Genomic DNA, 13,333 nt, shown 5'->3' on the forward strand with positions numbered 1-13,333 from the left:
CGACCAAACCATGACTTTGGAGACTCATGAGGGCTGTGAGGAGGCCCTAGGAAGGTTCTAGAGGTGCTCGAGAGCCATTGAATCAAGGGTCCATCCATCGAAGGGCCATATAGCACTAGATAGGCACATATATGGAGAGAAAAACCCTAATTTTGGTAGAGCCACCAAGAGCAACGAATTTGCCTCTCCCTTGGCAGCCGACAAGAAGGGGAGAGGCTCCTCCATTATAGTACCAAGACCTAGGAAGAAGGAGGGGCAAGGGGCCTCCGCCCGTCGCTGGTGCTGTGGCCGCCATCGCCTCCATCTCTTCGGGGTTGCACCTCTCCATCAACAAATCTCTCTTTATCACCATGATAATGTGTGAGTAATCCTCTTCGGGGCTGAGGGTATGTACTAGTAGCCCTGTGTTATATATCTGTCTCTTGTGTTCTTGAGATGGAACGATCTTGATGTATCGCGAGCTTTATTAATATAGATGAATCATATGGAGTTTTCCCCTCTCTATCTTCTTGTGGTGAATTGAGTTTTCCCTTTGGAGTTTTCTTATCGGATTGATTCTTTAAGGATTTGAGAACACTTGATGTATGTCTTGCGATGGGATGTAAGTGGTGACAATGGGATGTTCTATTGATCCACTTGATGTATGTTTTGGTTATCATCCTGCGGGTTCCGTGACCTTCAGAATCTATGCATAGGGGTTGGCACATATTTTTGTGTTGACTTTCTGATAGAAACTTTGGGACACTCTTTGAAGTTCTTTGTGTTGGATTGAATATGATGAATCTGAAATTATGTGATACATATCGTATAATCATGCCCATGAGTACTTGTGGTGACATTGGAGTATCTAGGTGACATTAGGGTTTTGGTTGATGTGTATCTTAAGGTGCTATTTTAGTACGAACTCTAGGGCTGTTTGTGACACTTATAGGGGTAGCTCATAAAATTGATAAGAAAAGATAACTTTGAGGTCGTTTCGTACCCTACAATAATTTCTTCGTTTGTTCTCTGCTATTTGTGACTTTGGACTGAACTCTTTGTCGCATGTGAGGGATTTATATATGATTCAACTATGTTAGTATTGTTGAGAGAACTTGCACTAGTGAAAGTATGGACCCTAGGCCTTGTTTCCAAGCATTTATACAATGGTTTGCTCATTGTTTACTATTTGTTAGCTTGCCGTTATTATATTTTCAGATTACAAAAATCTATATCTACCATACGTATTACACTTGTATCACCATCTCTTCGCCTAACTAGTGCACCTATACAATTTAGCATTGTATTGGGTGTGTTGGGGACAAAAGAGACTCTTTGTTATTTGATTCCAGGGTTGCTTGAGAGAGACCATCTTCATCCTACGCCTCCCATGGATTGATAAACCTTAGGTCATCCACTTGAGAGAATTTTTCTACTGTCCTACAAAACTCTGCGCTTGGAGGCCCACACGAGTCTACAAGAAGAAGGTTGTGTAGTAGACATCAGCGCCCTGCAGGCTTGTGGCCTCCCGGCAGTTGCCCTGCCCGTACTGCAAGTCTCCTGGGTGTTTTCTAGTCCAAGAAAAATCTTACTGGAGATTTTGTTCTGTATGGACTCCGTTTAATATTCCTTATCTGCAATACTGAAAAACGTGGCAAAAACAGAAACTAACACTAGGCTCTACATTAATAGGTTAGTCCCAAAAATAATATAAAATAGCATATTAATGCATATAAAACATCCAAAATAGATAATATAATAGCATGGAACAATAAAAAATTATAGATATGTTGGAGACGTATCAGGGTCCTCCGTATACCAAGCCCAGGAACACCCATGCCTCCTCCACCCACGAGGGAGAGGATGCAGAAGATGAGGAAGAGAAGGACTCCCTCCAGACGAGGAACAGGGAGGTGCCAAAGCGGGCCGAGGATGGGCTACCTCCTCGGGCTCCAAAGAGACATTGCAAGAGCAAGGTCACCCTACTTGGTGCTGGCCTGGATTCTGATGAGGACCTCGTTGTGGGGGAACATAGCATGGGAAATAAAAAAATTCCTACGTTCATCAAGATCAATCTATGGAGACTAACACCTACGAGAGATGGGGAATGCATCTACATACCCTTGTAGATCGCTAACCGGAAGCATATATAATGCGGTTGATTTAGTCGTACGTCTATGCGAACCAATCACGATCCGTCCCATGATCTCATTATGATCCGTCCCGCAATCCAATCACGATCCGTCCCATGATCTCATCATGATATGTCATGCGATCCCATCACGATTCGTCCAGATCTAGTGTCGAACGGACGACACCTCCGCGTTCAGCACACATACAACTCGATGATGTTCTCCACCTCCTTGATCCCGCAAGCGAGGGTGGAGAGGTAGATGAGTTTTCTGTCAGCATGATGGCATGGCGGTGGTGCAGCTGTTCCGGTAGGGCTTCACCAAGCAATACCGAAACCGATCTAGAGGAAGAAGACGATCTATGGAGAGGAGGGCAACACGTGGCTTTTCCGTTGGTGGCTGCCCTCAAAACCTCCACTATATATAGGAGGAAGGGGTAGGTAGGGCTGGACTTGCCCCCTCCTCCAAGGAGGAGGGTTCGACCGAAGTGGGGAAGGAGTCCACCTCCCACAAGGGAGGTGGACACCCTTGGGAGGACTCCTCCTCCACCTCCTTCACCAAGTCTTGGCGCATGGGCCTCTTGGGGTTAGCTTCGCAAGCCCACCAGGGGCTGGTGTGCCACCTCCTAGGCACATGTACCCCCCTGGGGTGGGTGGGCCCCTCCTGCTGGACCCCCGGAATCCTTTCGACACTCCCTGTACAATACAGAAATCCTCGAAACTATTCCTGAACCTGAATGCCACTATCATATATATATATACATACATATATATATATATATATATATATATATATATATATATATATATATATATATATATATATATATATTTATAAATATTTACCTCCGGACCATTTCGGAGCTCCCTGTGACGTCTGAGATCTCATCGGGGACTCCGAACAACCTTCGGTCACCAACATACATAACTAAATAATATCGAAACGTCACCGAACCTTAACTGTGCAGACCCTACTGGTTCGAGAACTATGCAGACATGACCGAGACACTCTCCGGTCAATAACCAATAGAGGGACCTGGATGCCCATATTGGCTCCTACATATTCTACGAATATGTTTATAGGTCAAACCACGATGTCAAGGATTCAGTCAATCCTGTATGATGTTCCCTTTGTCCATGGGTATGTTACTTGCCCGAGATTCGATCGTCGGTATCTCTATACCTAGTTCATTCTCGTTGCCAGCAAGTCTCGTTACTCGTTTAATAATACAAGATGACACGACTAGCTCCTCAGTAACATTGCTTGCAAGCTCATTGTGATGTTGTATTACCGAGTGGGCCCTACAGTTTCCTCTCCATCACACGGAGTGACAAATCTGAGTCTCGATTCACGCCAACCCAACAGACACATTCGGAGATACCTGTAAAGCACCTTTATAGTCACCCAGTTACGTTGTCACATTTGATACACACAAGGCATTCCTCCGATGCCACGGAGTTGCATGATCTCATTGTCATAGAAATAGATACTTGACATACAAAAAACAATAGCAATAAACTTAGTCATACAATCACATGCTTTGCTTAAGGTTGGATATTTCTCATCACATCATTCTCCTAATGATGTGATCCCGTTATCAACTGAAAACTCATGTCTATGATCAGGAAACCTTTACCATCTTTCATCAATGAGCTAGTCCTTAGAGGCTCACTTGGGACATTATGTTGTCTATGTATGCACACATGTATTTGAGTTTCCAAATAATACAATTCTAGCATGGATAATAAATGATTATCATGAACAAGGAAATATAATAATAACTAATTTATTATTGCCTCTAGGGCATATTTCTAACAGTCTCCCACTTGCACTAGAGTCAATAATCTAGTTCACATCACTATGTGATTTACACCCAATAAGTTCTGGTGTTTAATGGGTCTGAACCTTTCAGATCCGTGTGTGCTTTACAAATCTCTATGTGATACTGTAGATGTTGCTACTATGCTCATTTGGAACCATTCCAAATGAGTGCTCTATTATACGAATCCGGTCTGCTACTCAGAGTCATCCTGGTTGGTGTCAAAGCTTGCATCGACGTAACCCTTTATGACGAACTATTTTATCACCTTCATCGAGAAACATTTCCTTAGTCCTTAAGTTACTAAGGATAATTGTCACCGCTCTCCAGTGATCCATTCCTGGATCACTCTTCTACCCCTTGACATACTCATGACAAGGCACATATCAGGTGCGGTACACATCATTGCATACTATAGAGCCTACGACTAAGGCATAGGGGACGACCTTCGTCCTTACCCTTTCTTATGCCGTGGTCGGGCTTTAAGTCTCACTACTGGAAAACAGTTTATTGCCATCTGCCAAATCTTTGCCGTCTGCTAGCTGATGGCAAAGAGTGTCTTTGCCGTTAGCTGCCACAAAGCAGACGGCAAAGAACTGGTTGATGGCATAGAGTGTCTTTGCCATCAGTCACATCTTTGGCGTCAGCTAGCACACGACAAAGAGTCGCACAGCAGACGACAAACATGTAGATGGGCCCACCTGACCGCGGGGACGTTAGATCTAACTGGAGTCCCTTCTTTGCCGTCTGCTAGTGGACGACAAGGAGTCCGGAGGCAAACGACAAAGAGTCTAGACTCTTTGCCATCCGCCGGCAGACGACAAAGCGCTAACTTCGTGTGTAACGGCTCCACCCCGCCCCTCTATGTCTCACGCACTATAACGGCTCGCTCCACACCCCGCCCCTCTCTCTCTCTCTCCCACTCCTCTCCCCAACACCCACCGCCGCCACGACCGTCGCGACGCCGCCCCTGTCGCCCCCGGCACCGCCCTGGTGCCTCACAGCCCCGCCGCCGCTGCCCCACCGCCCTCGTCGCCGCCCCGGTGCCCCACATACCCCTGACGCCGCTGCCCCACCTCTCCCCGACGCCCACCTGAGCCACCACCGTTGCGCCGCCGTCCCTGGCGCCTCCAGCGCCGCCCCGCCACCACAACACTCCCGGCCCCGCCACAGCTGATGTCAGCTGTGCTACTGCAACAAAAGACCTTCCAATGGCGCCAGAAATAGGTGTGTCGACGGCACCAGGAATCCTTCTGCTACGGCTACGCCTTAAGGGACTTCCTAGGCAAATATGCAAATGATTTCCCCCTTGGCCTTGGAGCCTTGTGTTGGTGTTCCCTCGAAGCAGAAAGGGTGATGTAGCGTAGTGATGGTAAGTATTTCGCTCAGTTTGAGAACCAAGGTATCGATCCAGTGAAGGAGTATTACAAGAGCCTGCACAAACACAAAGAACTTGTTCCCAAGGCTATGAAGGGGTTGTCAATCCCTTATAGATTGTTCGGCAAGTGAGAACTGAAAGCAACAAAGTAACAAAGCAAAATAAAAGTGGAGGTGTAAACGATAGATGTGAATAGACCCGGGGGCCGGAGTGTTTACTAGTGGCTTCTCTCATGAAAGCAAGTAGATGCTGGGTGAACAAATTACTGTCGTGCAATTGATAGAACCACGCAAATTGTGAAAACTTACGACAGTCTGAAGAATTTGCGTAGCAATCAGTAGAAAAAAGAATCAACTGAAAAGCTCTTACAGAAAAAAATGAACATTCTTTTCTTGAGAAGAAAGTTTCTGTCTTTTCCAGCATGACCAAACGATCATCCCCAAGACTAATCATAACGGTTTTGCTTGGCACAAACACAAAAAGAAACACAAAAAACACAATCATAACAGAATTATGAAAGTGTGGAAAACAGAAAACAGAAAGAAAAAGGATAGATTCGTTGGGTTGCCTCCCAACAAGCGCTTTTGTTTAACGCCCTTAGCTAGGCATTCATTTCAATGATGCTCACATAAAAGGTAAGGATTGAAACACAACGAGAGCATCATGGAGCATATGGCTAGCACATTGAAGTCTAACCCACTTCCTATGCATAGGGATTTTGTGAACAAACAACTTGTTGGAGCAAGAATCAACTAGCATAGGAAGGAAAAACAAGCATAGCTTCAAAAATTTCAACACATGGAGAGGAAACTTGATACTATTGCAATAAGTTGAAGCATATGATCCTCTCTCATAGTAATTTTTAGTAGCATCATGAATGAATTCAACAATGTAACTATCGCATAGGATATTCTTTTCATGATCCACATACATGCAAAGTTGATGCTCTTCAAAATAGTGGGATTATCATCAAATAAAGTCATGACTTCTCCAGTCCCACATTCAGTATGTTGGAAATATCATATTCATCATGAGGTTTGAACAAATTTTTAAGATCATAAGAATGATCATCACCCCAATCATGATTATTGCAACAAGTAGTGGAGAAAGCAAAACTAGCATGCCCAAGCTTAGGGTTTTGCATAATTTTAGCATGATTATCACTAATAGAATTTATAGTGAAACCATTGCAATCATGCTTTTCATCCAAGGAGACCTCGTGAATCACTTCATAAATTTCTTCCTCACAATTTTGAGATTCACGCAACTCAAGGAAAACTCCATAAAGATAGTCAAGTGCCCTCAAGTCACTAGCAATTTGTTCCACATAAGTGGGTCTCTTAAAGAGATTAGCTAGTGGGTGAGGATCCATATCAATGGATTTTTAGCAAGCAAAGATGCAAGCTAAAAGAAGGCACATGGTAACACAAGCAAATAGAAAGCGAGCGGAAGAAGGGCGAACGGAAAAAGGCAAATGAAAACGGCAAATGTGAAGTGGGGGAGAGGAAAAGGAGAGGCAACTGGCAAAAAAGTAAATGCAAGAGATGAGTTTGTGAGACCTACTTGGATAGATCTCTCCTTCCCCGGCAACGGTGCCAGAAATACTTCTTGATGTCAGCTGTGCTACTGCAACAAAAGACCTTCCAATGGCGCCAGAAATAGGTGTGTCGACGGCACCAGGAATCCTTCTGCTACGGCTATGCCTTAAGGGACTTCCTAGGAAAATATGCAAAGGATTTCCCCCGTGGCCTTGGAGCCTTGCGTTGGTGTTCCTCGAAGCGAAAAGGGTGATGTAGCGCAGTGATGGTAAGTATTTCCCTCATTTTGAGAACCAAGGTATTGATCCAGTGAAGGAGTATCACAAGAGCGTGCACAAACACAAAGAACCTGCTCCCAACACTATGAAGGGGTTGTCAATCCCTTATAGATTGTTCGCCAAGTGAGAACTGAAAGCACAAAGTAACAAAGCAAAGTAAAATTGGAGGTGTAAACGATAGATGTGAATAGACCAGGGGCCGTAGTGTTTACTAGTGGCTTCTCTCATGAAAGCAAGTAGCCGGTGGGTGAACAAATTAGTGTCGAGCAATTGATAGAACCTCGCAAAGTCGTGACGGTATCTGTGGCAGTGATTATATCTATAGGCATCACGTCAAAAACAAGTAGACCGATACTATCTGCATCTACTACTATTACTCCACACGTCGACCGCTATCCAGCATGCATCTAGTGTATTAAGTCCAAAAGAACAGAGTAACGCTTTAAGCAAGATGACATGATGTAGATGGACAATCTCATATCAATGACAGAGCCCATCTTGTTATCCTTGATGGCAACTACTCAATGTGTGCCTTGCTGCCCCTACTGTCACTGGGAAAGGTCACCACATGGTAAGAACCCAAAACCAAGCACTCCTCCCATTGCAAGAATCATAGATCTAGTTGGCCAAACAAAACCCAAGACTCGGAGAGACTTACAAGGATATCAAATCATGCATATAAGAAATCAGCAAAGACTCAAATATATATCATAGATAATCTGATCACAAATCCACAATTTATCAGATCTCGACAAACACACCGCCAAAAAAGATTACATCGGATAGATATCCATGAAGATCATTGAGAACTTTGTATTGAAGATCCAAGAGAGAGAAGAAGCCATCTAGCTACTAACTACGGACCCGTAGGTCTGAAGTGAACTACTCACGAGTCATTGGAGGGGCGATGATGATGATGAAGAAGCCCTCCAACTCCAAAGTCCCCTCTGACAGGGCGCTGAGAAGGGTCTCCAGATGAGATCTCGCGGAAACGAAAGCTTGCGGCGGCGAAAAAGTATTTTCGAGGCTCCCCTGATTTTTTGCTGTATTTTAGGGAATATACAGGCCAAAGATCTAGGTCAGGGGCATGCCAGGGAGGCCACAAGCCCTGCCACCACCGTCTCCCCCTGGTGGGGGAGTGGGGGATTGTGGGCTCCCTGGAGCCCTCCTGGCTTGGGCCACAGGCCGCCTGATCTTCTTCCGTTCGGGTAAAAATCATTTCGGGGATTTTATTCCGTTTGGACTCCGTTCCAAAATCAGATCTGAAAAGAGCCAAAAACACAGAAAAAACAGGAACTGGCACTTCGCATTGAATTAATAAGTTAGTCCCAAAAAATATATAAAAGGTACATAAAACAACCAAAGATGACAAGATAACATCGTGAAACCATCAAAAATTATAGATATGTTTGAGACGTATCAACAGCCGCCACTCACGGTGAGCCCACCCCCCCCCCCCCCCGCCGCACCCGCATGATTTTTTGGAATTAGGTCATAACTACCGGCATGATTTTTTATTTTTGTCGTAGTAGTTGTTCTTGTTATTGTAGTTGTTGTAGTTGTTTTTTTTATTGTAGTTGTTGTGGCATATATAGTTTAGTTGGTAGGTTAGTTAATTAGTAGTTTTAGTGGTCGATTTAGTAGGTAGTTTAGTGGTAGATTTTGTTTTGTTAATTAGTGGTAGCTAGATTCTTTTTTAGTTACTTAGTGTTAGATCCTATTTTTGTTATTTTTTTGCTGTTTAGTGCTATATAGGTTTAGCGATAGGTTTAGTTAGCTTGGTTAGTTAGGTTAGTTAGTTAGTTAGCTTAGTAGAAAGAATAGGAAGAAGAAGAAGAGGAGGAGGAGGAGAAGAGGAGAAGAGGAGGAGGAGGAGGAGAAGAAGAAGAAGAAGAAGAAGAGGAGGAGGAGGAGAAGACAAAAATAAGAAGGAGAAGAAGAAAAGAAGAAGAAAAGAAGAAGATAAGAAGAAGAGAAGAAGAATACCTTCTCCTCCTTCTCCTTCTTCTCCTCCTTCTTCTCCTCCTCCTCCTTCTCCTTCTTCTTGATTTCTTCTTCTTCTTCTCCTCCTCCTCTTTCTTCTCCTCTATCTTATTATCCTTACCTTATTTTCCCCAACAATGAGATAATTAACCCATTTAGCTACAAAATGGCATAAAAACATTGGTTAGCTCACGAATATTATATTCTTAACTTGTTTTCCTCTAAAATGACATAATTAGAATATTTGTGTTGATCGGGTGGATTTACATGTGATAGTTGTCTCGTCGCTCTGAGGTCTGCTGTGCGAAGACCTCCTCGTGCATTGTACGAGCTCCGCCCCTGCATTCGTGGGTTAGTACAAATTTCATCTCCTCCTCGCCCGTTCATTTACTATGGCTTGGTTTCGGGATGAAACTTTCTAGATTTAGGTAATTAAATTAATTTATCAGTATGCGTGAACAGTATGGGTCTCCCGTTCGAAAGGGCGACATCTATAAATATGCATGTCTTTGCATATTTATAACCGCCATCCTTTCGAATTGTCCAACATTATCCATGGACAGCCCGAGTATGTGTAGATTGGGTTCGTTTTCCTGTATACTGTGCTCTGGATCCAATGCGGAATTTCGTCAGTGCCTCCCTGTTGTTCTCCGGATGCACATCCTCTCTATTTATTGCGGAGACGTGTATCAGAAGAACAGCGGGGAGGTGCTGCCGAAATTTTGCGTTGGATCCAGAGCAGAGCATGGGAAAACGAACCCAATCTACACATACTCGGGTGGGATTAGGACCTATCTTTACCTATTAACGTGTAGGTTGCCTGGACGTAATAAAAATGGCGAACCAGATTAACCGATGGATATAAATGCTAAATTATATATAAATATATTTCTTCTGTCTTTAGTAGCTAGGCAAGATGAGTGATCGTGCGTGGATGTATACCGGTCACCCTAGTCAGAAAGAGATGACGAAAGTATGGTTTGTAAAACAATGGAATTTGTGAAAGCCGCATTCACAAATGGCCAGGAAAGAAACTATTGCCCATGTCCTGGATGCGACAACTATAAAAAGACGACAGAGGTTGTAATGATTAAACACCTGTAGAGGAGGGGTTTTAAGCCTAATTATACGGTGTGGACATTTCATGGTGAGTCTATACAACGCACAAGAGCTGAGGTGGTCCATCGTCGCACCGACGAGCATGGTACCGGGATCGAAGACACGGGCAAGACTTTGATGATGCTCGGGATTCGAAAGATGAGATGGAGGAATCTGCAAAGGCCTTTTATGAAATGTTGGAGTCTTCAAAACGTCCTCTCCATGAGCACACTGAGCTTTGTCAGCTGGGTGCAATTGCACAAGTAATGGCTCTGAAGGCTCAGTTCAACTTGGGAAGAGAATGCTACGATGCGATGACACTATTTGGACGCTTCCTACCCAAAGGCCACGTCATGCCTGCAAACCTGTACCAGTCAAACAAAATACTTCGTGTACTTAAGATGCCCTATGTGCAGATAGATGCATGTGAGAAAGGATGTGTCTTATTTAGGAAGGAGTATGCACACTTGGACTATTGTCCCAATTGCGAGTCTTCCAGGTATCTTGTGGTAGACAACGGTATGGGTGAGAAGAGGCAGACCAAAATCGCAGTTAGTGTTCTTCGGTATATGCCAATCATACCAACACTTCAATGTCTTTTCATGGTCGAAGAGACAGCCAGACAGATGACATGGCACAAATTGGACAAAAGAACCGAACTAGATGCGGATGGGAATAAGATGGTGGTACAAACATCGGATGGGGAAGCGTGGAAACATTTCGATGGATTGCATCAGGATAAAGCGGAAGATCCAAGGAATCCTCGAGTCTGCATCGCAACGGATGGTTTTAATCCCTTCGGCATGACGACAACCAAATATAGTTGTTGGCCTGTATTTGTCATTCCACTCAATCTCCCCCCGGGCAGATTATGCAAAGAAAGAACATATTTCTGACGTTGATAATTCCAGGGCCCAATTATCCGGGGAAGAATATGAATGTGTACCTGCAACCGATTAAGGATGAATGTCGGGACCCCGATCCTAAGCCATAGGAATCCAGCCTGTAACACATCGCATCCCTTTGTGGTCTCACGCACGGTTAACTCCACGGCTGCAGCCTTACCTTAGCCGGGACCGTTTGCGTCTTTTGACTCACGTATGCGATAGTGTCGCTAGCAAACCAATGTCAAAGAACCCGGATCGACATGTCTAGTCATAAACCAAAGTGGCAGTTCCGCACAAGGACAGGCATACATCACCCAACAAAGCAGGTGTCGGTCATCAACGAACGTAGACGAGTCGTAGCAAGCTACAAGGACTCCATTACGTCGCGTGACATTTCCCCAAAGGGGACAGACACATCAGCTAAGAAGGACACATGCCGGTCAACCAATGTGTCCGGAGCAGTAGCGAACTACCAAGGCTCGTTGGATCACAAAGGGGCATTTCCTTGTAAGGAGTGCTACTAAAGTTCACGACTAGGTATTCGAACCCCATACATATCAAGTAAGACACACGTACGCATGGCATACCGATATGTATAGATACATCGATGGCATCACAACATAACCATAACCATACAAGCTTTATTTAAGAGGCTCGGAAGAGCCACACACATAATATTACACATTAAGGGTCTCACGACCCATAATAGCAGTCATACAATACAAGCCAGCGGAAGAGTTATAAACTGTCTGGATACAGACAAGGCAACTAGTAGGCATGTGGCCTGACTATACTACAGAGCCGACGTAGGGCCAGATCGTAGCTGGGACACCAGCTACTCGTCGTCGTAGATGTCTACGAAGAATCCTCCATTAGGGTCATTAGCAACCTCTGCAACATTTATTAAGCAAACATGAGTACGAAGGTACTCAGCAAGACTTTAGGAGAACTAACTACTCATGCAAGGTATCAAAAGGTATTGTGGGGTTTCATGCGGGAAGCCAACATTTGACTCGTGGCTAGACAACTTGCCTTTTGAAATTAGTTTTGACAACTTGATTTCTCGCACACGAGTCCACTAACACCACAACAATACACTATCGTGGAATCATTCCGTCTCCATACGGAAATGCCGTCCACGACACTCACGCTTATCTTGACAATTTTATGAGTAGCCATTGAAGTTATCTATGAACAACATATGTCTCCAAGTAGTCCATATCCGCGGACGCGGCTATTCGAATAGATCATAACCCTGCAGGGGTGTACTTCGTCACACACGCTCCCGCCACTTATCGCCATGTGCACGTCATGCACCTCGGCAACCTTCAAGCGGAAGCCTAGCGAGGGAGTCGGCCACGACCGTTAACCACACTAGTACCTAGTCCAGGTTTATCGCCTATCTGAGAGTAACCCGTACGAAAGTCCGGCCGAGGTTTGCGCCACGGCCTCAAACGATGTGCGCAGGGTTCCCAAGCCCACCATCCGGGTGCCACTTGGTACACCGTGCCACTGCCTACCGCATCACGGTCCACCTCTCAGGGAAGCACCATGCACGGCCTCCAGCATTACTATAAACACCAGAAACTACTTGCAACTCCTGGACCGAGTACTACGCGATTAATAGGCCGAGCGGGGTCATATTTCAGGGCCCAGCATGTGGTAGTATCTAGTCTTGGATTACATACACGGAACTCAGTTCCTAAGGACGGTTCCAATGAAACAACCCGCCATGTACTCCTACACAGCCTTTCACCGGTACGTTTACCAAATCAAGTTCAAACACAAGCTTTGCTCACCGAACACATTCCACATTTCTGTTCATCTCCCAGATGACAGACCATACACAACTCTAAGCATAGCATGCATAGCAGGATAAGGCACATCATAGCTCAAGCAACTACCAGGTATGCTAGGTTGCAAGGTTTGGCTATTTACTGTGACAAGGTTAGGTCATGCAAAGGAAGTGGGTCCAACTATCGTGGCAAAAGCAGTTGAAGCATTTGATCCTAATGCAATAAATAGGTGCAGGAGCAAGAACATAGGAGTTATCGGGATGATCAAAAGGGTTGCTTCCCTTGTTGCTCAGAGGAGGAACGATATCCGTCAGACGGGTATTCGATGGAATCCGGGGGTGCGGAGCCTACCGAAATGAATGGCAACATTCAATAACAATCATATGCAATCAAAATGATGCATGAGCATGGCATGAGAATGCAAGTGATAAGTTATTATAATCAA

Source organism: Hordeum vulgare, chromosome 2H, assembly GCF_904849725.1.
Source record: "Hordeum vulgare subsp. vulgare chromosome 2H, MorexV3_pseudomolecules_assembly, whole genome shotgun sequence".
NCBI classification, from domain to species: Eukaryota; Viridiplantae; Streptophyta; class Magnoliopsida; order Poales; family Poaceae; genus Hordeum; species Hordeum vulgare.